Genomic DNA, 27,435 nt, shown 5'->3' on the forward strand with positions numbered 1-27,435 from the left:
ACAATTAAAACTAAGGCTTGCAAATCTTCTGAAGTATCTGGAATACGAACTGGAACTGAAATATATCCAAGATATGAAACCGGAACACCACCTGCAGCACGAACATCTAACAAATCATTCAAAGGATAAATATGAAATTCTGATAAATATTTATGATGAAAATCTTCTGACAAAGTAGAAATCATAGAACCAGAATCCAATAATGAAGGACATAAAATATTATTAACTAAAATATCAGCAACATTTGAACTTCCAACTAAATTAGAAATAAAATTTGAGGCATTATCTTTCTGGGAGAAAACATCAGGACTCATCGACCGCCTCGTGGAACAAGTCCCTGATAGTTTAAAGGGCAGATTCTATCACCTTGTCTGTGTCCAGGCTGTTGGCATTTAAAACAAATGGGACTAATACGAGGTGGATTTGAAGTTGTAAAACGTGGCGGAGGACGAAAAGCTGGGTTTAACGAAGGTGTGGGCGGAGGAACTGAAAAATCTTGCGCTTGAGGATTTCTAGGTGGATAAGATCTTGCACGAGGCATCGACATTCGTTCCATATCATTTATTCTAAAGCTGATATTTTTAATTTGATCTGAAAGACATGAAATCTGCTGTAAAACTGCTCTCTGGAAATTATCAGAAGAATTTACAGGACTTGGAGGTATAACTGAAGGATGACTTGAACTCTCTGGAAAACATGAAACTAAATTTAATTCTTCTTCAGATTTTCTTACCGCTGTCATTAATTCCGAAAATGAAACACCAGAATCGAGAATATGCCGTGTGTTGCTCCTAACTAATGAATTATGAAGTCCATGCCAAAATTTATCTTTAAGAATTTTATCAGAGGAAGACTCAGTTAAAATACCTGATGAAATTAACTTTATTACAATATGTTGAACTCTACATGCCCAAGATGAAATCGATTCAGAATCAGTCTGTTTAGAAGTGTGTAGCTTATTAAGTAGGACTTCCGAAGATAGAATATCGCCAAATAACGGATCAAGGTGACTGAACAATTCCTCCAAAGATTGTGGATTTAAACCAACAAGAAAATCCGCTGCAGTACCCCTGGATGCCCTACGAACAGTATTAATAATTACAGGTGTAGAATGTGTACCTTCTTGCTGCAAACCAAGAATCTCTAATCGCCACTGATTATATGACACATCACCCCTATTACCATCCCCAGAAAAAGTAGATAATCTAGGTGTCGAAAAAGCAGATGTCAAATATGTTGGAGAATATGATGAATAACGCCATGGTGGATTTGAATAAACAGACTGCCTATAAGGGTTTGACTGATGAATAGTGGAAGTTGTTTGAAATGACGGAGGAATACCATGTGAAACAACATTAGTGACAGTAGAAGGGGTAAAATTAGGTTGAAGGATCGGCCGTGGAGTGAAAGTATAATTACCAGGAATGTAAGTGTGTGATGGAGCTGAAGTAGTAACTGGCGACGAATGATTGGGCCTTACAGATGGATCATGACCAAGAACATCATGACAAATTTCATGTTGATATTCCAGATTCAAAGTTGACATAATACCTTTAATTTCATCAATAACTGCTCTAGTTAAATTTGCATCCTGGGATTGAGCCATGTTTACAAGATGGAAAATTGAAATAAGTTGAATACAAAAAATTCCCCAAATTATACAACTAGAAATCGAAACTTTCAAATAACAAAACATCTAATTGAAATTTTAAATATTAAACAAACCATAAAGAGCTATCACTATCAACAAACTATACAAGTCCAGGATCAATCAGACATCAACTAAGCTATTTCAAATAAGTCTAAGTACCTAAACTGAAATACTAATATCCTAATCAATACTAATTCAGTTGAAGCTATGTCAAAAAATAATAATAATCAAGTCCAGAAGACAAGTCAAACAACACAAGAAATCTATAATATAAAACACACTCTGACGAAAATCACAAGTCCAAAAAAAAAAAAAAAAAAAAAAAAAAAAATTAAACCTGATCTGATTAAGATAAATCAAATCTAAATACCAACTACAGATACCACAATTTATAATTCAATTCAAAGACGAATATTGTAAACGAAATGCATATATATAAACATATGTACCTACCAAATGTAAAGTAATTTATGAAAATAGAAGTATAGAAATGGAGAGATTTTACATGCAAGTGTATGTGTAGAAATTGTTAATTTATAGAACAAAGGGAAATGTAAACAAATAAAATGGCGGTCCTGTCATAAGGTCACTGTGTCAATGTCAGTAGGTCAATGTCACAATACCCTAACACTAAAGAGAAAATTTATTTACAACGGCCAAACAAAATAAATTATTTGTACTACTATGTAAATAACTTATCCAAGTAAATATGTAAATTACTTATATTATGATTGCGTTCAATGTAAATATGTCACCTGTAATAGGCATACACTTAATTATATATATGATAACTAGCAATAAATAAGTATGTTATAATATTATAATATTATAAGAAAACTTTTGGATAATATTGTGTATTCAAGCGTCCTCAAATACACACACACAAACACACACAGTTAATGCCAATAAATAGAACTTATAATATTATAACAACCATTTCTAAAGTCTCATCAAAAAAAAAAAAAAATATTAACCCCCACAAATATTAATGACTTGGCCAAGTATAAAATGAAATAACTTACAGATTACAGCGCTGATTCCCGCGAAATAAAATCCAATAAATACACAAACACAAAACACAGATCACAAAGCACAAAACTGGAACAATGTCTCTTTAAATCACGTTGGGCGCCATTTTGTAGCAGGATCGATGGACAACGGACTATCCCCTTTCCAGGTCGCGGGTTGAACGAAAAGAGACAAAGACAGGAAAACAGCTATACAGTTTATTTACAATACACAGGAACAAAACAGCCAATTATTTACAGAAAGAAGAACAAGTAGAAGACAAGAAGAAGAGCACCTGATAAAGGTGCTCTTAAGAAATGAAGAATTAGAACTAATAATGTATAAGAAAACCATATACAGGTACAAAAGAGAGAAACACCGAATTAGTAAATGCAGTGCTGTGGAAAGAAATTGTTGCCTTCAAGATGGAGATCTAAGAAAAAGTGACTAAAGGTGAAACATGATGTTAGGACAGTATCTAAGTAACAGAATACTACTCACCATGTTAAAATAACATGTTTAAACTATAAACTAAACTAATTATACCAACTGGAAAAACAAAACTTACTGGATATACAGGACAATAGAACTGGATAAAATACTTAAAGAGAATATCACACCAAATACTTAAAGAGAATATACCACCCTACTACAAATTCTTATATTTGGAATTGTTTAGTTTCATTTCGTGTACGGAAATTAAATCAACGATTAGTTTTTAAATTAATTATCAATCTAATTTGTCTTATTTAAAAGGGGCTCCTGCGCAATTTAGTTGATTATTTGATAATACGTATTTGGGCGAGTGATTAAGCTGTCAATGTGTAATTATAAAATACCTTTTTATAAAGAAGATGAATGATGTTAGACATCATAAACTAACAAACAATACATACGAGTTTGTATACTTTATTACAAAAACATCGGTGAACTAATCTAAAATCATAACGGCAATTAACTAACAATACGAATAAACAATACGAATATACAGCGGTGAACTAATCTCGGTCGTGATCGGTAATCAACAAAAATCGTCGAGTAAAACCTATTCATTCTATACATTATTGTTTATTTAACAATAAGTAAGTGTTTAACAGTTTATTTAACGATAAGTACAACTCAGTTAATTGACTGAGGGGGTATGAAACAGCCCGATAAAAAATTAGGGTGGGATGAAACAGCCCGGGGTGAAACAAGATCTACACAAAGACAACACTCAATCACCCTAGAAGAGATATTTGTAGACTTATATCGAAGCTGGGCGAAAGAGCGGCTGCGAGACTACAAACACCAAGTCATCATCTGTGAGTGCGGAGAAAAATGTACCACCAACCATGTCCTGGTAGACTGCGAGGTATACGAGGAGGAGAGAAGGGAACTAGTGAGAACAATGGAGACCAACAACATACCATTCAACACTAAGAACCTACTCTTCCCGAGATCAGATCTGAAACTGCAAATCTTCGAACAAATCCACGCCCCAATGGACACAGATCTGAAACTGCAAATCTTCGAACAAATCCACACCAAAATGGACACAGTTGGACTAAGTAGAATAGTGAAGTAAGAGGGGGTCACGTTTAGACGGCCGCGGCATCTAAACACTAAACTACATAGGGGATTTATAAACTGGCAGGATAGTGGAGTAAGGGGGAGTCACGATCAGACGGACTCGGCATCTAAACACTATTCCACCAAAAACAGACACCAAACCTACAGAGTGGGATAGTGAAGTAAGGGGAGGTCGCGATAAGACGGTGTGATAGTTTGAGTTGACTCCTGGTGTGTGTTTTCTCCTGGGCACATGCGCATGTCCGAAACTGATGTTTGCCTTAACAACGAAACTGTATCTACTTCCTTCGGTGTGAGTTGGTTCCTGGTCAGTACAGGAAAAAGTATATCATGTACTTGATTAGAGATTTGTCATTAATAAACATACTTGTTATCGTGATTAGCTGTTGTTTTAGTGATGAGTAGTTACACGTTACGATCAACGGATCTAAGTTGATTGGCTTGAAATTGATACTTCTATCGTTCGTGATTTGTTGCCGTTGTTTTTTTTTTAGTGATTAGTCGTTCTCTACACACGTACGATCAGTGGAAACCATACAAATTGATGATTGGCTTGAAATTATCAATTAATTCACCTCCAAAGGAAGATTAAGGCCATTGATATTTCGTGGCTTCATTTATCACAAATATAAAAGTATGGAATTTCTTATTCCAATTTCTTTAACATAAATATAGATTTATTATACCATCCCATACATTCAAACATGCATGTAGACAGCCCAAATACAAGAGAGAATGTTCGCTTTGTGGACGGGTATATATACTAAATAATAATAACTAGCAGGATACCCGGCTTCGCTCGGGGGTCACAACTCCGAAACCGGAAATAGTAAACTAACGCCACCTGGCCTATGTTACTCCCCGGTCCGAGCTACCCCTATACCCCAAATCTCAGACTCGGGGCAGACGTAGTGTAGCCGCCAACCCCGCACAGACCGGCTTCGCTCGGGGGTCATAACTCCGAAACCGGAAGTGGTAGACTAACGCCACCTGGCGTATGTCACTCCTCGGTCCGAGTTACCCCTATACCCCAAATTTCAGACTCGGGGCAGATGTAGCCGCCAACCCCGAACAGACAGACTTCGCTCGGGAGTCATAACTCCGAAACCGGAAGTGGTAGACTAACGCCACCTGGCCTATGCTACTCCCCGGTCCGAGCTACCCCTATACCCCAAATTTCAGACTCGGGGCAGACCTAGTGTAGCCGCCAACCCCGAACAGACCGGCTTCGCTCGGGGTCATAACTCCGAAACCGGAAGTGGTAGACTAACGCGTCTTGGCCTATGTTACTCCCCGGTCCGAGGTAACCTTATACCCCAAATTTCAGACTCGGGGCAGACCTAGTGTAGCCGCCTACCCCGAACAAACAGATAGACAGACAGACAGAAAGACAGACAGACAAACGACAGTCACAAATATATATATAGATAAAGATCGTCAATTTGCGTCCTCTCGTGGTGGTAATACTGTAAATATCGGTAGGCTACATAATAGTCTATATATTGATTTGACCGTAAGAAAATCTTAGGGGAAATCCTATCACGAGGAGTCAATGCACACCGCGACTGAAACGGTGTGAGTTGACTCCTACAACTGCGCATGCGCCAAACGGTAATCACACACCAGGAACCATCTGAAACTGCCACAACGGGCCTGGCACCTAAACACAAACCCCACAAAGATGACATCTACCAAACTAGCAGGATAGTGGAGATAGGGGGAGTGGCGGTCAGACGAACTCGGCACCTAAACACTATTCCGCAAATAAAACTGATACCAAACCCAGATAGTGGAGTAAGGGGAGGCCACGATAAGACGGGCCTGGCACCTAAACACTAAAACGATGACATCTACCAATCCAGAAGCAGACGAGATCATCTACCAAACGATATGTTTTATATTAAATAAAGGGAAGAACTTCCCACTAAACCAAATCCATGGCCTAAGGCCAAATGGAAAGATTGCAAAATCATATTCTAAAAAACAGGAATCAGCTTCGGCTCTCCTATGTCTTGTCTGCGATATCACTTATGTTGAAGCAGACGTTAAACACCAAGTACGAACGAACGAACGGTTATGGGATGAACTGACCCGCATCCGGCTATTTTTACCGCACTTCCTGTCGCGCATGCGAAGACGCTAAACTGAAAGTTTGATCAGGAACAAAATGTTTTATTTTGTTGGTTTAGGGTTAGGCGACGCTTCAGATATAACTGTTAAAGGCTTAGATATTGTCAAGAAATCGAAACGAGTTTATTTGGAAGCGTATACATCCATTTTAACCGTTGGAAAAGAAGCTTTGGTAAAAATAGAAATTATTAGTGTGTATATATATTACATATATGTTGAGCCGTGACGTCACAATAAGTCACGTGATACAAGTGGTTGGCAATATCGGTTGTTTACAAATGGCTGGCTGACTGACATCGCTTTAAAAAGAAAGACATTTAGCGCTGTATATCATCTGATTAACGCCTATTAACGTTTTTTTTTTACTGAGCGACGTTTCCGCTGGGCTCCTCTAGTCATTATCAAGCAATGATAAAATATGAGGAGAAGCCAACTACACGAAGCCATTCAAATACGAAGACACAAACCAACTATGATTATGAACAGAGATCACGGGTTTTTCCTCCCCACGTACGGCGGATGACAATCTTCTTATCACATAATTATTTGGAACTAGGCTAGGCCACTATTCAAAATTAATAATCTAAATTACGTACATGATTACAAATAACCCTTTTCAAAATGATACTTAATAATTGGTTCTTATTATATTGCTTATCCACTCAGGGCACCAGGTAGAACTTTAAAAAAAAAAAAAGAGTTGTGTTGTTGTAACTTGTTATTGCAATTTAATGCCATTATTAATGGTTTAAATCCTGCCTTTCTAAATTTTTAGCTTAATGGAGGGGTCCATTCAGGGTGTTGTGATTATTAAAACCTGATCAAATCATTGTCAATACTTCACAACAAGATATCCATTAATCAATTTGTTTTATTTGTCTGTAAAGAGGTCTATATTACATTGAATGTTGTTATTAACATTACACTCTCACAATTGATTAACTTAATTATGTTATGTTCACTTTAAGGAAAAAACAGTTCTCTGGTTGGTCGGTATTAATCAAGTATTGTTGTGTACATGTATATATTGTCTTGTTACATTTCCTATTTTATCATTTCTTGATAAAGAATAGAGAAGCCTAGTCGAAACATCGCTCAGTAAAAAGCAGTAATTGTATTCCATACAATTGTGACCTGTACATGCATTTTTTGCGCGTCTCCAAAATGGTTGTACCGGTATCATGTTGCGTTATCGGTTGTACTAGCAGATTCGAGAAAGATAATCCAGCCTCAGGAAGTTTTTATCGGGTTCCAAAAAAACCAGATCACAGAAGAAAATTGTGGATTGCAGCTATTAAACGTGAAAGCCAAGATGGGCAGCAATGGGAACCTTCAGATCATGACAGAGTTTGCTTCAGGCATTTTATTAGTGGTAAGATAATTGTTATAATATGCAATATAAATATGCCTATAAAGGCCCATATTTAATTTCATTTTGTCATTTAGACAATTATCAAAACTCTTGGCAAGGCTGCTAATGATTTCTTTTTTTTTATTGAACTATCCGTAAAAAAATATAGATGAATAATGATTTTAATATTCATAGAACTGTGTCACTGATGAATAATGATTTTAATATTCATAGAACTCTGTCACTGTTATTTCTAGGCCTACATTTTTATCATTACAGGGCAAAAGAGCAATGACGATAATAGTCCAGATTATGTTCCATCTGTCTACATGGGTTACCACAGCAATGAAATAAAAGGCGTTGTCAGATATGCTAGATACCAGCGTTTTGAGAATCGAGTTGCAGAGAAGGAAAAGTCTCAGGCAGCAAGTGCTTTATTAGATTTATCAAAAACAGAAAACTTACCACAAGGTATGATTAATATATACTTGATCTACATGTATACTTTTGAATATACTGACAAGACTTAAATGGTGTCTGTGTTAGCCTAAACTCTCAAATGAAACGATTCATTGGTCATTAAAAAAAATCAACATTACATATAATTGAGTTATAAATAATTAGTGAATGTTGAACTTTAATTGTACTGATCTGAGCTTAACTTTTGTTTTCATATAGAGGCGTCAATTATTGATCCACATTACGAATGTGCCAAGACGATTGCTTCGCTTAGAATTGAAAATGAACAGCTGTATAAAGAACTGAGCAGACAGCAAACCGCGAACACATCACTGAAGTCTAGTTGAACAGACATGAAAGATTGCACATGTCAGAATTCATGTTGAGAGAGCCATCGAGAGACTCAAGAACTTTAACATTCTTAGTAGCAAGATGAGTCTATACATGGTCCCACACGCTGATTGTATCGTTACAGTATGTTCTGCAATTTGCAATCTTCAACCAAAGCTTGTTTCGTGAATTCACCCTGAACGGTGGGTCTGGCAAAGGGTAGACTGAAGAGTTGTCTTGACAAAATTAAACCCCATTTCTTTTGCTGCATTAATTTAAAACATACATGTAATCATGAAACATATTAAATTTATTGAATAAAACACAGGTATTTTTCTGAAGTATATGTTTTTCTATGTTTCACAATTTGGGCAAAACCATTGTCCTCTTGGTTTTCTTCGAACATTAACACATTTATAGTGGAACCATTCATACGGACAATCAGAATTGTCACACTTAATCATACGTCCATACTCTGGCTCCGAACAGATACACCAAGTCACAAGGTCATTGTCTTTATCTTGGTTATTTAATGCTGATGCCTCTTCTTTCTGATTTTCCAATTCCCTTGTGACAAGCTCCTTAATAATAAAAGTTTTAATGAATTCTTCACACTTTGAAATTAAATTTGTGCAAAATTCCACATCAATTGGAACTCGTACAATAACCATACTTGGAGCTGGTCTACATTTATTGTACACAACAAAGTCACAAAAAGTTAATTTAGAAATATACATCTGAAATTGTATCTGGGAATAACAACGATGATTGGATTTGAGTTGTAAATTTCTATCTAAACAAAACTGCTTATCCTTTGCTGCAGCCTCCTGGACTGAAATATCTCTGTGTTTATAAGAGCATTTTATTTCTAAAACCCCTTTATCACAACACTGACACAAGGTAAAACCATCAGGACTTGCTCCTAAAAATGGATGTGCCGTATTTATTATGAAGCCTGAGAGTTTACAAACAAAATCTATGTGATTTGCTGACTGGTGTTTGGTAAACAGCTTTCTACACTCCTCTTCATTATCAATACCTCACTTGACAGCTACTTTTTTGGAAAGATCATATGTTGTATATCCAACTATTTGCTTTACTAGGTTATCAGGTAATGTGGTTTCTTTCCTAGTTTGAATATCATGGGCCCTCGAAGCTGTTACAAGGCCCATCCTATGCTGATACCACAGGGGACTAATTGATTGATTTCGTGTTGCCGATTCTAAATTGTTTGCTTGATAGTCGGAAACACTATAATTATCATATATCTCATCGTATTTAATATCTGTTGAATCACTGAGATCATTTGTAATGCTAGCCAATAACTTAGGGTACTTTTCTACAACCTTGACTGGTGTACTGGCATAAAGCTGATTTGGAATGGAAACGGATGTAAAAAAGGATGCATTTGGTACAATTGAATAAAGCTCTTCCAGGACCTCTAAAGGTGGTAAAGGAGTAGTCCCAGTAGCTTGAAAAGAAGCAATCTCTTTGGTTCGCTTGCCCTTAATTTGACCATATATTTCTGTCACTGTTGCCGGTGTAACCTGAAATTATATCAATTATGAAATGCAATTATTTACAGAATTTTTAGAAATAAAGAAAGTAAATGAAATGGACTAATGAAGACAGCGGCATACGTTGAGTGTGCCAAGAGGGAAATTGTCAGCACAGTTGTGCTACAGCATACTATTACTTCAAATTCCAAACTGTCAAGGATTCTTTTACGTCCGATGTGAACAACTCATCACTGACTAGGGCTAGGGGGAACCACCCAAGATTTGGTTAATGAGCCAGTGCCTTACTGAGCCACAGCGACAACCAAAGTAATTGACCATTTTAATACTTACTTCCTTTCGAAATGTACTGTTCCACTGGCAAGCTTGACTCGTTGAACTGTTCTGTGTCAACCCCATTTTTACTGCCATTTCTACTTTAAAAAGAAGTGCTGCTATATGGCTACATACTTCACCTAGCCTGTAACATGGAAAACAATAAATTTGAGTGCCTTTTAAAAACAAATTATTACAAAAGTATTCTGTAAAAGAAAAGATTTCATGCTAATTACACCCATCTATTGGCATTCAGCAGGGACAGAAAATAGTAATTATAAAATACTGATTTTGGAATCTTACCCTGCCATACATGTACAGTGTGCACAATACACAGTACCATTTTTCTTCTCGAGGTACACCCATGGTTCGTGTGGTTTGTCTCTGGCTTTCTGTGATGGAACAACTTTAGACTTGAGTGCTACATATGGACAGCTGCCTGACACTGGATGTGACATAACTGCTTGTACATGTCCACTGACCACATCTAATAATGTAAAAAGTAATTTAAAATATTTTTCCATAAATTTGTATTAAATGATAGATTTTATCAAATCAATAATAATAACAATAAATTTTTACTTGATTACTGATAGGCCTGTGTGTGGGCCTACAGTGTACAATGCCATGTTAGTAGGCTACTAGTAGGGGTAAAACGTTTGTGTTCTTAAATCTAAATCGATGCATTGTATATTATGGTTATCTTAGATGTGGCACTCATTTTTGTAATGTTCAATGAAATAGATAAGAGCTTTTCCCTGGGTACTTTGATACTGTAGGCCTCACTTAAAATACTTTGCACCAATTTATTAGGCCTACAACTAGGCTACTTGCAGTCTTCCTTGATAATGATAAAGTATAAGTATATTCATATTTGATTTAAATTTCAACTTACTTATACGCCTCTAATGATTTATAAGCTTTCATAGATTCTTTAGTGTACAATGATGGCGTATCGATCAGGTAGAGGTAAATGTCACCAAAAGTCAGGTCCGGCCATGTGTTCGGATCTCCGCTCCATTTGTCTTTCAAACTGTATGGATCTGGCAAAAACTTCGTTTCCGAGTCGTAAGATAACTTACTTTTATATCTATGTTTAGCATCTAACGCCAAAGACTGGAAATACGCTGATGTGTAAGTGCCAAACATTACATTACCCCACGTGTCAGCCATTTTTACTATAATCCGCGCTGGCTGGAACCACTTTCTGCCAACCAGTTATTTCGCGTGACGTCCCATCCGGTTCTGGCGAACATCACTATTCCTGGGCCGTCACGCACAATTACAATACTGGATCTTCAAAATCGTGCGAAATATTTTGATACCAGGATTGTGGGTTAGGGTAAGGGCTAGGAACCTTACCCTAACCCACAATCCTTATATCAAAATATTTCGCACGAATTTGAAGATCCAGTACTGTGCGGCCGTCCCCCACGAAACAAGGGCCAAAGTTATTTTTAGTGTCTCTCCCTTTCCCTTTTTCCCCCTTTTGCATGGCGATTTTTGTTGACTTTTTGGTGTAGAATCGAAAAAAAAGGTTTAAAAATACATCCTTACATGATTTTGAGGCGTAAGGATACAAGATGTGTGAGGTTGGTTATGTTGAAATGTACTTTAGGTAGCATGTACCAACCAAATTTTATTTTTTGAGCAATTACTTTGAAACATGGCAGAAATAATTGCCCAAACATTAGAATTTCAAAACCGTTTAAATTTTTAGAAATTTTGATTTATATGTGAAAAATTAGCTATTTACAACCCATTCAGGCTTTTCATATTTTAAAATATTTCTTTGCAACTTTCATAAACTTGTAGCAATAATCCATACAAAGAGAATGTATGTGAAAATTAGTTTGTAATATGAGCAGTTGCCGAGAAATGGGCAATTTTGCATGAGTCACGATTTACGTTAGTTTGCCTGTAAAAGAGTCAATTATTATTGGATTTTCATAAAAGTGACACCATTTGATACATAATGTCACTTTTAACTAGGTCAAACTAATTTAACATTTTCAATGTCACCGGAAATGACGTAATTTGGGCAAAAACTGTATTTATAGCCTTCAAAACCAATAATTTAGTAAAATGAGTCGTATTTGTTATTTTTTTTAAATTTTGATATTTGATTCCAATCAACTAATAGAATGAACCCATACGATCATATAGATATCACAAAATGGTTTCTAACTTGTTCTGTTGCGGAGAAATAGACGATTTTCAAGGTTTTTGGTCCATAAAAGTGTCAATTATTATTTGATTTTCATAATATTTTCAGTGTGTGATACCTAAAGCCGTTTACGATTCTATACAAGTAATTAAAGACTTTCATTATCACCGGAAGTAACGTCATTTTGGCAAAAACTGTATTTTTAGCCTTCAAAACAAATCTTTTATTCAAATGAGTCTGATTTGTAATGTTTTTAATATTATATTTGATTCCAATCACAAATAGATTGAACCCATACGATCATACAGATACCACAAAATGGTTTCTAACTTGTACGGTTGCAGAGAAATAGACGATTTTCTACAAGTCACTTTTCAAGGTTTTTGGTCTATAAAAGTGGCAATTATTATTCGATTTACATAAAATTTTCATCATGTGATGCCTTATTCTATTTCTGATTTCATAAAACTAATTTAACATTTTCATTACCACCGGAAGTAATGTAATTTTGTCAGGACCACTTACATGTAACAAATGTATACAATGAATTGATATTGCTGGATTTGGTAGATTCTGCGTATATTTTATTTGATGTGTGCAATGCTTATATGGAAACCTGTTTAAAAGTTTCATCGGTTGAAGTGACATATGTTCAAGGGTAACGGGGCACCGGTGAAACCTGTCATTACTGCATTGCAGTTCTAGTTATTATTTTTTTTTTTTTTCCAATTTGATTGTATCTCAGAAACTACATGTCTGATCGATACGATTTCTTCGGTTTATTGGGAAAGTGGGTGTGACTTAGAGATTAAAGCCATTTTGGGCATTCTGTGACAATGCGAAATGTCCGAAATCACCGAAGTTGTCGTTTTTTTTAAAAAATGCCGTAGTATTAACAATAATCATCGAATTTTAACCTATGATGCATTTTGACATAGCCAGAGATTTGATTGTCGACGAATCTTCGTAGATATTAAGCGCCAAATTTCGAAAAATTTAAAATTTTATTTATGAATATTTTTATATGGCATTTTAACCAGGGTTGGAGAGTTATCCGATTTGACCTTTTTTGTGTCAATAATTTTCCTTGGCCGCCATTGGCTAATTCAGTTTTTCAGTCCTAGATTAATTATTTATTATTCGATTTGTACTAAAGAAAGTTCATATGCTGCGTGGTCCAAAATGTAATTGTTTTTGTTACCGGTAAAGATTCGTGTCGGCACCGGAAGTCAAATAAAATCAGCAAAAACCAATTTTGACAGATTTTTACAGTTCGGTACAACTTTTTGAAAGCAAATATTTTTTCAAAATTTGATATTACCAAAAGTATACGCCATGCAAAGGCTCACAAATCATCGGACTCAGTTTTTTTAATTTCGATTTCGTTTTCGGGCTATTTCGATTAAAAGGTGAAAAAAGGTGTAAAATTAAGCTATTTACAACCCATCCACCGTCTTCATATTTCAAAATATTTCATCGTAACTTTCATAAATTCGTAGCAATAACCCATACAAAGAGAATGTATGTCAAAATTAGTTTTTAATATCAGCAGTTGTCGAGAAATAGGCAATTTTGCATGAGTCACATTTCGTGCTATTTTGCCTGTACAAGAATCAATTATTATTCAATGTTCAATTTTCTTTCACCATTTGATGCCGAATGCCACGTTTGACTACATTAAACCATTTTAACACCTTTACTGTCACCGGAAGTGACGTCACTTGGGGCAAAAACTGAATTTTAACCTTCAAAACCGATATTTTTTTCAAATGAGTCGTATATGTTATTTGTTTAAAAGTATGATATTTAATTTCAATCAACAAATAAAATGAACCCATACGACCATATAGATACCACAAAAATGGGTTCTAACTTGTAAGGTTTCAGTGAAATAGACGATTTTCTACTAGTCACTTTTCAAGGTTTTTGGTCTATAACAGTGTAAAATATTATTCGATTTTCATAAAATTTTCACCATGTGATGCCTTATGCCATTTCTGATTTCATAAAACTAATTTAACATTTTCATTATCACTGAAAGTAATGTCATTTTAGCAAAAACTGTATTTTTAGCCTTAAAAACAAATATTTTTGTGAGGTGAGTTATATTTAGTATTTGTTTACCATTATGATATTTCATTCCAATGGAAATATAGATTGGATCAATATGATCATAAATATGTAAAAAATGAGCTTCTAGCATCTTCTCTTGCAAAGAAATAACCAATTTCGTCAGGATCACTTTTTAAGACTTTTCGCATTTTTATTACACTTTATGGGTTCTAAGTTAATTATTTATTGCTTGATTTGTATAAAACAAAAGCTCATATACTCCTTGGTGCAAATTCTCAACTTGTTTCTACCTATAAAGTTTTCTGTCGGCACCGAAAGTGACGTAATTTTGCCTAAAATTTAAATTTTGAGGTCTTTTCCTGAGGAAAAATCTTAATTTCTACAAATCTTATCAATGAAGATGAATGCTCCTACTACAAGCGCAAAATATGTCGGGCTTAGTTTTTTTTGTTTTTTTTTATATCAGTTTTGTATTTGCACCATTTGGATTTAAGGTTGAAAAAAATCAGCTATTTAAAACCCATTCATCGTCTTCATATTTTAAATTATTTCTACGCAACTTTCATAATTTTGTAGCATTAATCCATACGAGGACAATGTATGTCAAAATTAGATTGTAATATGCGCAGTTGCAAAGAAATAGGCAATTTTGCATGCGTCACTTTTCACGTTATTTTGCATGTAAAAGAGTCAATTATCCTTCGATTTTCAATTTTTGTTACCATGTGATGCCTCATGCCACCTTTGACTAGGTCAATCCAATTTAACATTTTCACTGTCACTGAAAATGACGACATTTGGGCAAAAACCCATACAACCATACAGATATCACAAAATGGTTTCTAATTTGTTCGGAGGCAGAGATATAGGTTTTAGTCTATAAAAGTGTCAATTATTATTCGATTATCATAAAATTTTCACCATGTGAGGCCTTATGCCATTTATATTTTCATAGAATTAATGTAAAAATCTTATCACCGGAAGTAATGTAATTTTTTGCAAAAACTGTATTATTAGCCGTCAAATTGTTTTGAAGTGAGTTAAATTTATCATTCGTTTAACATTATGATATTTGATTCCAATGGACATATAGATTGGATCAATACGATCATATAGATGTCCAAAAATTGCTTCTGGCATCTTCCCTTGTCGAGAAATTTCCCATTAAAAAGTCAGCTAACTTAGCGGTAAATTAGTAACAAATTTTGTAAGGATACTTTTTGACATATGTAACACATGGTAACAAATGTATAAATGAAATTAATATTGCTGGGTAACTGGCACCGGAAGTGACATAAGTTCAAGGGTAATGTGGCACCGGTGAAACCCGTCATTACTGCATCGCAGTTCTAGTTAACTTTTAAAATCAATATTTTTTCCAACTAAGAATTATTTAATATGATATTAATAATTTGAACTTTTGGTTTAAATTCACATATTAATAAAATTCATACGGTCATGTAGATATCATAAAATTGTTTCTAACTTGTTCGGTTTTCTACAAGTCACTTTTGAAGGTTTTTGGTTCATAAAAGTGTCAATTATAATTCGATTTTCATAAAATTTTCATCATGTGATGCCTAATGTCAAAGACGACGTTATAAAACTAATTTAACATTTCTAGTATCACCGGAAGTAATGTCATTTTGGCAAAAACTGTATTTTTAGCCTTCAAAACAGATATTTTATTCAAATGAGTCTGATTTGTAATGTTTTTAGAATTATGATATTTGATTCCAATCAACAAATAGAATGAACCCATATGATCATACAGATACCACAAAATGGTGTCTAACTTGTACGGTTACAGAGAAATAGACGATTTTCTACAAGTCACTTTTTATGGTTTTTCATACATAAAAGTGTCAATTATTATCCGATTTTCATAAAACTTTCACCATGTGATAACTTATGCCATCTATGATTTTATAGAACTAATTTAACATTATCAACGGAAGTAATGTCATTTTGGCAAAAACAGTATTTTTAGCCTTCATTTTATAACACGTCTGCAATGTTTATGTGGAAGTCTGTTTATCGGTTCCATGGGTACCGGAAGTGATAAGTTCAAGTGTAACATGGCACTGGAAGTGACATAAGTTCAAGGGTAACGTGGCACCAGTGAAACCCGTCATTACTGCTTCGCAGTTCTAGTTCTAAATTTTAATTGTATATATTTAATCATGTATGTCGTTTTAAATATTTATATGTGACCGGTCGCATCTAGATGAGTCGAAATGCGGGAGAATCAATAATGAGATAAAGACAAAATAAGTGAAAATATTGATTTTGAACGAAATTGAGATTTTCACAAAAATGAGTCTATAAATATACTATCTATCGACACAGAAGATCAAAATAGCAATAAAACATTTTAAAACACCTGTATTTGAACATTTTGTAAGAGTACCGTATTCTTAAATCTGTCCTATTTCTCAAAATTCTCGGCGAAATTAGTTATTTTTCTTCGCTCACAGTGGGACGACCGGTCATTCCTCTTGCATAACAATTGGCATCGTTGTAAAGCGGAGCATCTCTAGTTTATAAATATGATCAAAATATTGTCGATGAATTGATTTTGAACGGATACAATCGAGTTTTACCCCCCCCCCCCCCCAAAAAAAAATATAAATAAACTCCGCCTGTTGCACTGCTGTCCACACAACTCCTTTGCTGATTGGCCCGGACACCGCATGATTCCCCTATTTCGCCAAAACCTGGCAGAAAATGTAAATTCTTACACTCTTCTTCGATTCTAAGCCAAAAAGTCTAGAAAAATGGCCATGCAAAATGGGGAAAAGGGAGAGATAGAGGAAGACAAATAATAGAAAGAATGTTATTCATGGGTTCTGAGATGGTGTTCTGCCTCCAATTACAAAGTTCAAGAGTTCTGGCTGTTGTTTCGCTTTGTACAGTTTGTAAAATCTTTTGAACACTCTACCGACCAAAGTTATCATCATCTATTGAATTTCAGAAGTTTCTTTTAATTTGCATCTAGCACCATTGCCTATGTTTCACTTTGAAGAATCTTGTGAACGCTATAACGACAAAAGTAATCATCTGATTTGTCTGAAATTTATATGCATTGTTCAAATTATGGCAACGATTTGAAGAATTTTCATTACTGCTAATGGTCAGTGGAACCAAGATTTCTATAACTTAATTACTTATATAGCATTATTGACCTTTATTATGTCATAGAATCTTGTAAATGTGCCAGTATAAAGATTTTGCTTTTATTTACCTCAAGATGCACTGCTTAGACGTTTTAGATGCTGTGGGCGTATGTTTTTCGAGTTTATTATACCGCTATATATAGAGGTGTAATATCACTAATTTAATTATTTAAGGAAACTTTCTATGGAAGAGAACTTATCTTGGCTGACAGAGATATGGTTGAACAATGTTCAGGTAATATGTTTGAAATTTGTATTGATGTATGTTCTGGGCGAGTCTCTTTATGAATACTTTCTTATCAGTGGGTAGAGTTTACGGGTGATGATCAATAAATATAAAAACAACTTTTCTTTCTTTCTAAATATTTCTCTATTATATCACCGTAAAAAACTGAAAAGATACAATTAACAATATTTATGGATTCATTCTGTCAAAGACATTTACATTATCTAAACATTCATTCATTCTGTCAGACATTTCTATCCAAGGGAGGGGATACTGAATTTCACAGCCCAGGTGAAAATCAGTATAATTTATATGAATAGGCCTATTTAAAGGAAATAATTAAATTACAAGTTTGACATAATTATAACAATATAAATCAGTAGTTACATGTAAATAAACATATTCCGCGGTTAAAACGAGCCTTAGGAATGACCAGAGCAAAAGGAGGTCAAGTAGGGTCGACACCGCAACCGACCACGCCAAGATAGAAAACTTGGAACAATGCATATTTCCACTAAATTACTAATTGACACATATTAAAAGCTTATCCATCATATAAATAAAATGCTATACTTTGACTTTCGATACAATTAATACCTCATTCCCCATTAAATTATCGATTATACATCTTTCTTTCCTTCCCAGCTTCACTCGCACCAGAAATCTCTCATGTTGACACAACTGGTACTATACAAAATTTGGAATGGACATTTTACAAAAATAATTAGCGAATAATTTGAAACGAAATAATACAATTAAAAGCATAGAAAAATGACGTTCATCACATGGCTCCCCTAAATTGTGAATTCCCTTATTACCAATTTAAAAAATAAACTAGATAATATAAACACATAATTAAATGCATGCACAAATTAAATGAAAGGTCTTTTAAAAACTAAACTGGCAGTGCACATCACAATGAATTTCCTAAATGTTCTATCATTTTTTATTGTCCACCAGCTTTGAAATCAATCACAAAAAGTCAAAAATTCACTTTTTCAACACTAAGCGTTCTATTTTGGCTCCTCGGCGGGGGTAACCGGTCTCACACGTTCATTCGAATTAGGCAATAGTAAAAAGAGTTTGTGAATAGGTCTGTCTAAGTATTTCTTCATACCAATAGTTTTGTCTACAGTTCGATCACCAATAGACAAATGCACTTTACGAACAAGTTCATCATCACTCTTGTAAATTTCACACACGCGACCTAATTTCCATTCATTTCGTGGGAGGTTATCGTCTTTAATTAATACAACATCACCTATCTCAAAATTTCTAACTTCTTTTGTCCATTTAGGTCTTTTCTGTAATGTTTGAATATAATCTGAGCTCCACTGATTCCAAAACTGGTTTGCTAGGAATTGAACTCTTCTCCATCTTTTTTTTGAATAAACGTCTTGTTGTAAGAATATACCAGGGGTAGGTAATAATACTGATTTGGTGTTATAGGATTCGGATAATCTGGATCATTGATGTCATTAACAGATAACGGTCTACAGTTAACAATCGATTCTGCTTCAACAAAGAATGTTCTAAGAGTTTCATCATCCAAAATTGTTCCATGATTATGTAATAAGGCAACCAATACGTTTCGGACTGATCGTATAAGACGCTCCCAAGATCCGCCCATGTGGGATGATTCTGGAAAATTCATTTTGAAATGTATCTAATCACACTCATCTTTCAATAATTCACTTTTAATTTTGTTATCATCCATCTTGTCTATATTCATTTGTAGTTCATTTATGCCACCTAGAAAATTTGTTCCTTGGTCAGATCTTAGTTGACAAATGGGTCCTCAACGACAAACAAAACGTCGATAGGCGTTTAAAAATGAGTCTGTAGTCATGTAGTTGGATACTTCTAAGTGTACAGTACGAGATGCCATACAGACGAATATGACGCCATACCTCTTTACTTCACGCCGTCCTTCATTTACGTAAAATGGACCAAAATAATCTACTGCTGCATAAGTAAATGGTGCACTGGGTTCAAGTCTGTCTTTGGGTAATGATGCCATTTTCTGAACTTCTGTACTACAATAAAGTCTTTTACAAATTACACATTTGGTTATAACATTCGATACTACTGCTTTTCCTCCTATTAACCAATAACCAGATGCTCTAATTAGGTTGTGGGTATAGGCTCTACCTTGATGATTGGATCTTTCATGATAAAATCTTATGATTAATTCTGTGATGTGACTACGTTCAGGCAATATTATAGGATATTTTCTATCTTCTGGAATATAAGCATTCTTGATTCTTCCGCCAACTCTCAACAAACCATTAGTATCTATGAAAGGATCAAGCTTGTACAGTCTATTTGAAGTTTTCAACACTTTCTTTCTTTCTTTCAAATCATGTCTATTCTCCAAATTTCTATCTTTCTGTAGTAGTTCTAAAATCTTGATTTCATCTTCAAAGTACTCTTTCTGCAATTGCTTAATGATTTGTATTTCAGCTTTTTTGAGGTCATTAATAGTTGATGGTTTAAATGTACCATTATTTAGCAGTGAGGTTGTTGAATCTTTCTTGAAGCGTTCTTGGATACGAAGGCAAAATGATATGGCTAACTTTAATTTATGCCAGTTTGAGAACGATTCAAATTGTTGAAGGAGTGAAGGGGATCCTTTCGTCTTCGTTGCTCAAGTTACCAATTTCTTCACTTCTGGATCTTCAGGATTAACTATCTTACAGTCTTCTATATCATCTGGTTCACTGTAATCATTACCATAGAGAAATTGTGGTCCTTTCCACCATCTTTCACAGTTGACTAATCCATGAGCTCTTAACCATCTTGAGGCTATGTCAGCTGGATTCTCAGTTCCTTCTACAAAGTACCAATCATCGGGGGAAGAATGATTACGTATTTGTTGTATTCTGTTTGCTACATAAATGTGGAATCTCTTGGCATCATTGGCTATGTAACCTAAGACGACTAGGCTATCTGTCCAATAATATTCCTTATAATCTGTATAGGTTAGTTCTCTTCTCAACATTGCAGCTACTTTAACTGATACCACTGCTGCTGCCAACTCCATTCTAGGGATAGTAACTGGTTTTGAAGGAGACACCCTAGATTTGGCAACAGCTAAGGTACAGTAAATTCTATCATCTTCATTCTGTAATTTGATGAAAGAGCATTGTCCTATGCCAGAAAATGATGCATCGGAAAAATGATGGGCTTCTATAGATTTAATGGTACCAATATCTTCTGGGCAAAATGATCTCTGGATTTCTAGATCTCCTAACATTGATAATTCTGATCTCCATCTTGTCCATCTTGATCTGATATCATCTAGTATCTCATAATCCCAGCCAATATTATCTGTACACAGTTCTTTCAGTATTCGTTTACCAATAAGAATACAAGGTGACACCAATCTCAAAGGGTCAAATACCGAGCTAACAGTTGAAAGGATTCCTCTACGTGTCAGGGGTCTATCTTGCAGATTGATTCTAAACTGAAATGTGTCATTCTGTATACACCATTGAACCCCCAAGATTCTGTCTATCATTTGAATATTATTATCAATATTAAAGTCTATATCTTTTGCTCTATCAGGTTGGGGTACATCTTCTAATACTTCTTTCTTGTTAATTAGAAATTTATGTAGTCTTAATCCACCTCGTTCACACATCTTAGTTGATTTATCTATTAAATCTTTGGCTTCTTCAATTGTAGCAACCGATTTCAATCCATCATCGACATAAAAATCTTTTCTAATAAAATCTGCTGCCTTCTTTCCATACTCTTCTTCATATAAATCAGCAGTTGTTTTCAATCCATAATTCGCACACCCCGGGGATGAGGTGGCTCAAAATAGGTGAACTGTCATACGATAAGTTGTTGGTTCCCTGGTGAAGTCATTTTCTTCCCACCAGAAGAAACGTAGGTAGTTGCGATGTTCTTCATTTACTTTGAATCGGAAAAACATCGATTCAATATCACATATAAATGCTATTCTCTCTTGTCTGAATCTACATAAGACACCAAGTAAACTGTTGGTCAGGTCTGGACCTTGAAGTAATGTATTATTCAAACAGGATCCATTATAAGTTATGCTGGCATCAAATACAATCCGTAACTTGTCAGGTTTCTTAGGATGATATGTGCCAAAATGGGGTAGGTACCATAGCTTTCCAACTTGAATTTTCAATTCGTCATCTGGGACTCTCTCAGAATAATCTTTGTCCATAATATTCTCCATAAATGTAATATAATGTTGCTTATATTTTTCATCATTCTGTAATTTCTGTTTAAGACCATTCAATCGTTTTAATACAGCAGGTTTGTTGTCTGGTAGACGAGTGTCTGGATTCTTAAATGGTAGAGGCATCTGGAACTGACCATTTTCTATCTGATGTATGCCTTTCTTCATGATGTTCATGAATCGATTATCTTCATGAGAAATAAACTAGTCTTGCGTACCTTCATGAAAATCCATGTCGAACAAACTATTTATTTGTTTTACAGTTATTACTTCTTTTACATTGGTTCGAAAGGAAAAATGACTAGGTTTATCTTCCAATGTAGATGTCATACAAACATTCTTTGAATATTCTGTCCCTGTGTCAGTATCATCAGAATAAGTTTTGGTATCTGCATCAACCATCCCTACAATGCCCCATCCTAATAGTGTTTTTAATCCATATGGTTCATTGTCATCACCAGGTATAACTTCAATAGGTTTTACAGCTTTGATACAATTCAAACCAATAAGTAATCCAATTCTAATCTTCTGACCTTCTGGTAATAAATATTTAGCAATCTGTTTAAGATGATCATACTTCATTGCAGTTTCCTGTCTGGGAATCTGGCTCTCGTGTGCTGATATCATTGGACGAACATAGGTGATTAGAAGTTTGATTTCTGCATTCTCAAATAAACCGGTGACAGAAAGTCCAGAAATTCTTTTGCTGGAAATAGTCTGTGTTCCATGCATTGTAGATAACTCTAGATCAACATTTGGGCCCTCTACACCTAGTTCAGTTGTTCATCAATAAAACAGGCGTCTGATTGTTCATCAATTACACAAACAATCAATTCATCATGGTTAGTATTATTTTCATGTTTTAAGTTTTACTGGTACCAACTGGGAATGTGAGTGAGTTGGATTTCTAACAATTTTGTTGACTACTGTAGTTTTCTTTATTGAATCAGCCTTCATTGGGGTAGTTTCTTCTGACTTTGAGAATTTAAATCCATCAGTTCACCGATTTGAATTTTCATTCTGTCTATAAGGTTTATAGTCATTGTCGTGCATCGCTGTTGGGTGGAATCTTTTACATATGGTACAAACTCTTTTCCTTCGGCAGTCCATTCGCATATGTCCCCATGTTAGACAACCCCTACATAAAGATTCCTGTTGACAATATTTAAATCTTTCTAGATATGGCATCCTTAAGAAGTCAGGACATTCATTGATGTTTTTTCTTGCATAGATGACATTTCAAAGATCTATCTTCTTTCTCTGAGTCTTGGCTAGCTGAACTTGGCCTATGTATTTCATTCGAGGCAGTATTAACTCATTGACCCCTAGACTTAATTCATTATCTACTACTGTCTCTCCCTAAGCCAATTAACTAGACAATAGCTTCTCTCCCTGGAGCTAATTAAAGGATTATCCATTAATCCAATATATTGCAGAGAACACAAAATAACCCACAAACTATTATTCCGGTCAAAAAATGTTCATATATTCAAATGAAGATATATACAGTGGACTCTGTCACATCCGACATCGTGCGGGATCGTTAAAATAATTCGGATCACACAGCGTTTCGGAATACCGAGTTTTCTCCAAAACCGGAAATACTGTAACTTCGAAAACCGGAAGTATTTTTATATTGTAGCTTCGAATCACCAGAATGCTATTCATTTATTAATTATAAACTTTTGTGTACTTTCAAAATTGTATTATATTAAATAATTAACAATAACAATGCATGCGTACAATATATTCATAAATCGTTTACATGTAATATCAATGCATGCGTACAATATATTTATAAATATCAATGCATGTAATCGTTTAAAGTAGTTTGCTTAGTTAAGATTACCAGAAGCATATCGTAAGGCGGAGTCCTGGGCAACATCTTCTAACAAATGAATTGTTGCGATCATCTTTTCGTCCTTAATCTGTGCAAAGTGTTTAATGTCGTTGAGCATGCGTAGGAATTTTGAATAGGTCAAGTCTGTCGTTAATGTATATTCTTCATCGTCCCCGTCTTCAGTCAATAGTCATTTATAATCTGTCGTTCTATGTCCAGTTTTTCAAGCCAATCAAAGTAAACGGCACCTGTCATCCAAGCTTTGGGATTGGCCGACCAATTGACTGGCAGGTAGATCTTGTCCACTCCCTTAAAACAACTCGGGTTCACTGCTTTACCGATCAAAGTAATCAACACAGTTTTAATCTCAACGATAATTGATTGGTGATTACTTGTTAATCTTTTCTGACTTCACACCCATTGAGTTTTAATCTCACCGATAATTGGATGCTTACACCCACCGTTTGAAGTACGGATTATACGGTGTCGATTCAATGGAAATTATGTGACGGGACGGCTGATTGATTTCGGAATCCGGAACATACAGAATTCGGATTTACCAACGATTTTTTGGCTGAAGTAATATGGAAATAAATCGGGACATGAAAATCATGATCAGAGATCGGATGTCACAGAGTCCACTGTAATTGGGCATCAAAATGGTCTAACTTTTAAGCACTAATACAAAGTAACAACAAAGTTATTCTTTATTTAAATTCAACAATGTTTAGCACACGCACATTGTACAACAGGTCATAGCATGCTTCCGTAAGGCATTCGTTTAATTGACGATCAAAATGTGCAAGATTTACTACAATGAGCAAATTAAACTATTTTTATCCTCATTTGAATGTCCTAAAAATGTTGAAAAAATCACTGTAGTTAACTTAGTTTGCTGAACAAAGTCGGTATTGTATTCGCTGACCACGGGCCGACAATTTTGATTAATATTCACTTCTAAAATACCCTTTGATAAAAATCCTACAAATTCTGATTCGGAATCACTTTCCATAGCGAAGAAATTATTAAAAGAGTGAGCGCTGGGATACTACAATTCGACGAAGAGTGGCTGCCATTTTTGATACGCTGTATATCACGTATATCTTCTTCTCTGTTTCATATATCGGAAAAATCACTTTCCCCGGAAGATTTGCCATTACTGAGATTAATATTCACATGTAAATAAATATCCTTTGATAAAATTCCTTCAAATTCTGAATCGGGATCACTTTCCATAGCAAAGAAATTATTAGATGAACCAGCGTGAAAATATTAAACTTGCGTACAAAATTGCGCCCTATGACACAAATTTTCTCAAGAGTTCACGACCTTATAACCCCGAAACCATTGATGTGACATATATGTTTTATGATTTCAATCATCAGTTCAAACTATACGCTTATTGGATAACTACTTTTGGAAAGCCAATCGTCTTTTCTTATAACTTTATTGATCAATAAAACAATACATCAAAAAGGCCGACAGCAGCAGTCGATGGGCAAATTGTCTCGCGAGTTTACGACCTTTGTAACCCCTAAACCTTTGATGTGACCTACAAATTTTATGATTCCAGTAATTAGTTCAAACTATATATTTATTGGATAACTACTTTTTGGAAGCCAATTGGCCTTTTTTGATAACTTTCTTGATCAATAAAACTTTACATCAAAGAGGCCGACAACAGTCGTCGTTCGGAAAAGTGACTAGACATTAGGTAGTCGACAGGTGGCGTAAGTCGGTGAAATTCAGTAGCTAATTAGGTCGACGCCTGGTGTAAGTTGGACCAAATGAGTTAAAAGTTCTTGAGATATTTCTACGTTCATTTGGTTGTGACCTGTATTGTCGAAATTCATGCTCATTTGTCATGGTACGATTTCTTTGAGGTTCGTTTTCGTCTTTCCCAGACCGGAATGATTTAATTGGATTACCGCTGATTCGTGCTTCCTTTTTAATAAATTGACAAAATACTGAGAACTCTGGATAACCACCAATACCATCATTCAGTTGATTATCGACAATTCGACTCCATCTCGAAACAAGATATCCAGGCAGTTTTCTTAACATCTTTTGGTTTTCTTCAGGGTCATTTAAAGGACTGAGGTATTTGTATGTCTTCATTGCTGCGAGAGCAGATTGCAGATGATCTGAAAATTCTCGAAGACCATTTCCATCATTTGGTAGTATTCTAGGCCATTCTCGTATACTCTTTCTATATTCTTCTGCTACAATAAGTGGATCACCATACTTATCTAACTTCTCTTTTGCTTTCTAATAGGCTTCTTCTGTATCAAGTAACAAATAACCTTTCATGGCAGTCTTTGCTTTTCCATCATTATAGTAACCAATATAGAATAATCTTTCAGAAGGACTATCAGTTTTCTGTTTTATGAAAGATTCAAAGTTTTTCTACAAGGGATATTGTAAAATGTTTCCTTTAAATAATTGAGGTTCAGGTTTTGGTAAGGAGTCTTTGGTACATTTGTCTGCTATGATATTGACTAGTTTAACCATACTGTCATCTTCTATTACATTCGGTGAATTTATACCGGATTGTACAGTTTTAGCTGGTTGGAAATTTGTTGCATTTGGATTGAGTGTTGTTACTAAAATATCTTTGGAGCAGTTAGGAAGTTGAGGCGGTTCAACTGGGTCTATGTCTAAAGCATTAATTTCAGCCTGGGTTACTGCCAATTCTTTTGTGATTTTGAGTTTGTTCAAGGTTGCTTGTGCTTCTGCCTCAGCTTCAGGAAATTTTAATTCTGCTTTAAGTCTTGCTGCTTTGGCTGCTCGTTCTGCTCTGCGTTCTGATGACGTTATACTTTTGGAGCCCAATGATGAATGTGAATGAATAGATACAGCATCCCTTTTATCTTCAGTCGGTGTCTTTAACTGATCTATAATTTTGTTTGTTTCAGATGCGCAACTAGCAAATGTTTCTGTATGAATAGCTCTATCTCATCATTCTCAATGATCTTCTCCGCTTCGGTGGAGGCCTGATGAAAATCCTCTAAAACTCTTGATAAATCTTCTCTATCATGTTGAACATCTGTCGGATCTGTGTATAACTTATTTTCTAAATTGTCTTTCACTTTTTTCATAATTTTTTTCCGTAGTCTGTATGAAGATAGGTACTGTCTTTCTATTTCAGTTTTTTCAATTTTTTTATCAGACATGTTGAAGTAGTTTCAGCCGTTCTTGGAATTTGAAGTTAATTTTACTAATTGATCAAGTCAATCTGTACATAGTTACTCATGGGTTGAGTAGCCGAAAGGTTGAGTTTTTACTGTTCTGGGCGAGTCTCTTTATGAATACTTTCTTATCAGTGGGTAGAGTTTACGGGTGATGATCAATAAATATAAAAACAGCTTTTCTTCCTTTCTAAATATTTCTATATTACATCACCG

At 35.0% G+C, this 27,435-nt stretch overlaps 1 long non-coding RNA gene across 1 annotated transcript; it reads right to left on the reverse strand.

Moving 5' to 3' along the window:
• Positions 1-9,622: 9,622 nt before the first annotated feature.
• On the reverse strand, positions 9,623-10,763 carry LOC126817214 (uncharacterized). Its single transcript, XR_007678881.2, has 3 exons — positions 10,637-10,763; positions 10,352-10,478; positions 9,623-10,048 (listed from the first exon to the last, which is right to left on the reverse strand). It is a non-coding gene; the product is annotated as an uncharacterized LOC126817214 (long non-coding RNA).
• Positions 10,764-27,435: the final 16,672 nt, after the last annotated feature.

This window comes from Patella vulgata, chromosome 4 (genome assembly GCF_932274485.2).
Source record: "Patella vulgata chromosome 4, xgPatVulg1.2, whole genome shotgun sequence".
Classification (NCBI taxonomy): Eukaryota; Metazoa; Mollusca; class Gastropoda; family Patellidae; genus Patella; species Patella vulgata.